We start from the raw sequence: 6,092 nt of genomic DNA, 5'->3' as shown, positions 1-6,092 counted from the left end.
CAGTTCAGGGGGTGCACAACTGACAGTTTAGGGGGTGCACAACTGACAGTTCAAGGGGTGCACAACTGACAGTTCAGGGGGTGCACAACTGACAGTTCAGGGGGTGCACAACTGACAGCTCAGGGGGTTCACAACTGACAGTTTAGGGGTGCACAACTGACAGTTCAGGGGGTGCACAACTGAGTTCAAGGGGTGCACAACTGACATTTCAGGGGGTGCACAACTGACAGTTTAGGGGGTGCACAACTGACAGTTCAAGGGGTGTACAACTGACAGTTCAGGGGGTGCACAACTGAAAGTTTAGGGGGTGCACACTGACAGTTCAGGGGTGCACAACTGACAGTTCAGGGGGTGCACAACTGACAGTTCAGGGGGTGCACAACTGAGTTTAGGGGGTGCACAACTGACAGTTCAGGGGGTGCACAACTGACAGTTTAGGGGGTGCACACTGACAGTTTAGGGGTGTACAACTGACAGTTCAGGGGGTGCACAACTGACAGTTCAGGGGGTGTACAACTGACAGTTCAAGGGGTGGACAACTGACAGTTCAGGGGGTGTACAACTGACAGTTCAAGGGGTGGACAACTGACAGTTCAGGGGGTGCACAACTGACAGTTCAAGGGGTGCACAACTGACATTTAAGGGGGTGCACAACTGACAGTTCAGGGGGTGCACAACTGACAGTTCAGGGGGTGCACAACTGACAGTTCAGGGGGTGCACAACTGACATTTAAGGGGGTGCACAACTGACAGTTCAGGGGGGAACAACTGACAATTCAGGGGGTGCACAACTGACAGTACAAGGGGTGGACAACTGACAGTTCAGTGGGTGCACAACTGACATTTAAGGGGGTGCACAACTGACAGTTCAGGGGGGAACAACTGACAGTTCAGGGGGTGCACAACTGACAGTTCAAGAGGTGCACAACTGACATTTAAGGCCTCATGCACACGAGACGCAGATGAAACCTCTGTTAAAAAAAAGCTGAAACGCGCGTTTAGAAACGCGCGTTTTGCCGCGTTTGCATGTCGCGTTTAGACGCGTTTAGACGCGTTTGCGTTTAGACGCGTTTATAAAGATAACATCATGTAGACCCTCCCCAAGCTCTCAAAGCATTTTTTTTAACTATTTCTGCTATTTTGATCAGAGTGAGCAGCAGCAGCATAGAGAGCAGTTGTACACTTGCATTTGCCGTGTCACTTGCCACGGCACCTGCCACAAGTTGTGGATTGTCCACTTGCCACGTCACTTGCCACAAGTTGGGGATTGTCCACTTGCCACATCACCTGCCACGTCACCTGCCACAAATTGTGGATTGTCCACTTGCCACGTCACTTGCCACATCACCTGCCACGTCACTTGCCACGAGATGTGGATTGTCCACTTTCCACGTCATCTGCCATGCCACCTGCCACAAGCTGTGGATTGTCCACTTGCCACGTCACCAGCCACATCACCTGCCACAAGTTGTGGATTGTCTACTTGCCGCGTCACTTGCCACATCACCTGCCACGTCACTTGCCACGTCACCTGCCACAAGTTGTGGATTGTTCACTTGCCACGTCACCTGCCACGTCACCTGCCACAAGTTGTGGATTGTCCACTTGCCACGTCACTTGCCACAAGCTGTGGATTGTCCACTTGCCACATCACTTGCCACGTCACCTGCCACATCACTTGCCACGTCACCTGTCACAAGTTTTGGATTGTCCACTTGCCACGTCACTTGCCACGTCAGCTGCCACGTCACTTGCCACGAGATGTGGATTGTCCACTTTCCACGTCATCTGCCATGCCACCTGCCACAAGCTGTGGATTGTCCACTTGACACGTCACCAGCCACATCACCTGCCACAAGTTGTGGATTGTCCACTTGCCACGTGACTTGCCACATCACCTGCCACGTCACTTGCCACATCACCTGCCACAAGTTGTGGATTGTCTACTTGCCGCGTCACTTGCCACTTCACCTGCCACGTCACTTGCCACGTCACCTGCCACAAGTTGTGGATTGTTCACTTGCCACGTCACCTGCCACAAGTTGTGGATTGTCCACTTGCCACGTCACTTGCCACATGCTGTGGATTGTCCACTTGCCACGTCACCTGCCACGTCACTTGCCACGTCACCTGCCACAAGTTTTGGATTGTCCACTTGCCACGTCAGCTGCCACGTCACTTGCCACATCACCTGCCACGTCACCTGCCACAAGTTGTGGATTGTCCACTTGCCACGTCACTTGCCACATCACCTGCCACGTCACTTGCCACGAGATGTGGATTGTCCACTTGCCATGTCACTTGCCACGTCACCTGCCACGTCACTTGCCACGTCAGCTGCCACGTCACTTGCCACAAGATGTGGATTGTCCACTTGTCACATCACCTGCCACATCACCTGCCACAAGTTGTGGATTGTCCACTTGCCACATCACCTGCCACGTCACCTGCCACAAATTGTGGATTGTCCACTTGCCACGTCACTTGCCACATCACCTGCCACGTCACTTGCCACGAGATGTGGATTGTCCACTTTCCACGTCATCTGCCATGCCACCTGCCACAAGCTGTGGATTGTCCACTTGCCACGTCACCAGCCACATCACCTGCCACAAGTTGTGGATTGTCTACTTGCTGCGTCACTTGCCACATCACCTGCCACGTCACTTGCCACGTCACCTGCCACAAGTTGTGGATTGTTCACTTGCCACGTCACCTGCCACGTCACCTGCCACAAGTTGTGGATTGTCCACTTGCCACGTCACTTGCCACAAGCTGTGGATTGTCCACTTGCCACATCACTTGCCACGTCACCTGCCACGTCACTTGCCACGTCACCTGCCACGTCACTTGCCACGTCACCTGCCACGTCACCTGCCACAAGTTTTGGATTGTCCACTTGCCACGTCACTTGCCACGTCAGCTGCCACGTCACTTGCCACGAGATGTGGATTGTCCACTTTCCACGTCATCTGCCATGCCACCTGCCACAAGCTGTGGATTGTCCACTTGACACGTCACCAGCCACATCACCTGCCACAAGTTGTGGATTGTCCACTTGCCACGTGACTTGCCACATCACCTGCCACGTCACTTGCCACATCACCTGCCACAAGTTGTGGATTGTCTACTTGCCGCGTCACTTGCCACTTCACCTGCCACGTCACCTGCCACAAGTTGTGGATTGTCCACTTGCCACGTCACTTGCCACAAGCTGTGGATTGTCCACTTGCCACATCACTTGCCACGTCACCTGCCACGTCACCTGCCACGTCACCTGCCACGTCACTTGCCACGTCACCTGCCACAAGTTTTGGATTGTCCACTTGCCACGTCAGCTGCCACGTCACTTGCCACATCACCTGCCACGTCACCTGCCACAAGTTGTGGATTGTCCACTTGCCACGTCACTTGCCACATCACCTGCCACGTCACTTGCCACGAGATGTGGATTGTCCACTTGCCATGTCACTTGCCACGTCACCTGCCACGTCACTTGCCACGTCAGCTGCCACGTCACTTGCCACAAGATGTGGATTGTCCACTTGTCACATCACCTGCCACATCACTTGCCACATCACCTGCCACAAGTTGTGGATTGTCCACTTGCCACGTCACTTGCCACATCACCTGCCACGTCACTTGCCACAAGATGTGGATTGTCCACTTTCCACGTCACCTGCCATGCCATCTGCCACAAGTTGTGGATTGTCCACTTACCACGTCACCAGCCACATCACCTGCCACAAGTTGTGGATTGTCCACTTGCCACACCACTTTCCACGTCACCTGCCACGTCACCTGCCACAAGATGTGGATTGTCCACTTGCCACGTCACCAGCCACATCACCTGCCACAAGTTGTGGATTGTCCACTTGCCACGTCCCTTGCCACATCCCCTGCCACGTCACCTGCCACAAGTGGATTGTCCACTTGCCACATCACTTGCCACATCACCTGCCACAAGTTGTGGATTGTCCACTTGCCACGTCACCTGACACAAGTTGTGGATTGTCCACTCGCCACGTCACTTGCCACATCCCCTGCCACAAGTGGATTGTCCACTTGCCACATCACTTGCCCCATCACCTGCCACAAGTTGTGGATTGTCCACTTGCCACGTCACCTGACACAAGTTGTGGATTGTCCACTCGCCACGTCACTTGCCACATCACCTTCCACAAGTGGATTGTCCACTTGCCACGTCACTTGCCACGTCCCCTGCCACAAGTGGATTGTCCACTTGCCACGTCACTTGCCACGTCACCTGCCACAAGTTATGGATTGTCCACTTGCCACGTCACATGCCAGTCACCTGCCACAAGTTGTTGATTTTCCACTTGCCACGTCACCTGCCAAGTCACTTGCCGCGTCACCTGCCAGGTCACTTGCCACGTCACCTGCCACAAGTTGTCTATTGTCCACTTGCCACGTCACATGCCAGTCACCTGCCACAAGTTGTTGATTTTCCACTTGCCACGTCACCTGCCAAGTCACTTGCCGCGTCACCTGCCAGGTCACTTGCCACGTCACCTGCCACAAGTTGTCTATTGTCCACTTTCCACGTCACTTGCCACTTCACCTGCCACGTCACTTGCCACAAGTTGTGGATTGTCCACTTGCCACATCACTTGCCACCTGCCACGTCACTTGCCACAAGTTGTGGATTGTCCACTTGCCACGTCACTTGCCACAAGTTGTGGATTGTCCACTTGCAATTGCAATTGTTTAAAATATTTTTCTAATGGTTTTTCATCATTTGCAATCATTTTTGAGATTTTTAATGTAAAAAAAAAGGTCACCTTTAAAAACGCATATAAACGCAAACGCGGCTAAACGCGGTAGCGGCGTTTTGCCGCGTTTTACCGCGTTTTGCCGCGTTTTGCGTCTGAAACGCAGAAATTTTTGTTTCTGAACGCATTTTTTTGCTTCTGGAAAAACGAGACTAAACGCAACTGCATATAAACGGAAAAAAACGAGACTGTGTGCATGGACACATAGGATAACATTGAATGAGTTCAGGTGCAGTTGAAAAAACTGTCCAACTGCATCTGAACGCGCGTTTAACTGCGTCTCGTGTGCATGAGGCTTAAGGGGGTGCACAACTGACAGTTCAGGGGGTGCACAACTTATGGCTTTCTGCTGCTCCCTCTGATTCGTAGCTTCCAGTTGAGGCTGTGGGGGGGGAGGGGAGGTGACCGTTCTGGTGAAGGGGTCTTGGTACCCTCTGCTCATCCTTATGAGTGTGAAGGATTCAGATCCAATCACCTCCAAAGTCCCATCCCCCGACAGGCTGGGGTCCGGAGAGGCCGATGGATTGTGAATACTCCAATGCCGCGCACACACGGCCGGACTCTTCCCGACGGACTCATCTTTATACAGTCCAACTACCTTTTCCCGCAGATCCTTTGACAATTCATTTGCTTTCCCCATGACTCAGAATCCAGAGAGGTCAGTGCAGCACTGGATGGAAGATGGAAGGGTCTGTCAGGAGTCCAGAAACTCATTGTCCTTTTATACACACTAATTACAAGCAGATCACAGGTGAGGATGGGGACCTTTATAGCCGTTCAAACCCCTTTGTGTCACCTTGTGTGCATGTTATCAGGCCAAAATCACCGGGGTATGTAAACTTTTAATCGATGCATTTGGGTAGGTTCTGTTGTGATTATGATATAAAAAGAGTAAACACAGATGATTGATAATAAATGGCTTCAGCCAATCACTGACCACGAGTGAGAGAGAAGATTGTGTGTTATCATTCATATTCTCTGAAAAACGGCCAATAAATCATCAATTCTGCCCCCGGGGTGTGTAAACTTATGAGCACAGCTGTAAATGTTTAATATTATCTTTATTATTACATACTGCTGTCTGTAATTTGGCCTCTAGATGTCCCTGTTGTACCAGGCTGATTTTTGCTAATAGAGATGAGGATTTTCCCTGCACATAGTTTAGAAGGGTGTGTGTCTGTGACTGGGAGAGGACATTGTGCTGTGATCTGGGCGTGGCTGACCTGCAGGGTCACATTACAGATTGGAAGGTGGCTTTCTGCTGAGAGTAACGCACAGTCCAACTTTCAGACACTGATA

Source organism: Lithobates pipiens, unplaced genomic scaffold (genome assembly GCF_037356315.1).
Source record: "Lithobates pipiens isolate NorthernLeopardFrog02 unplaced genomic scaffold, aLitPip1_a1.2 Scaffold_27, whole genome shotgun sequence".
NCBI lineage: Eukaryota > Metazoa > Chordata > Amphibia > Anura > Ranidae > Lithobates > Lithobates pipiens.
Note: the sequence above shows the minus strand (reverse complement) of the source record.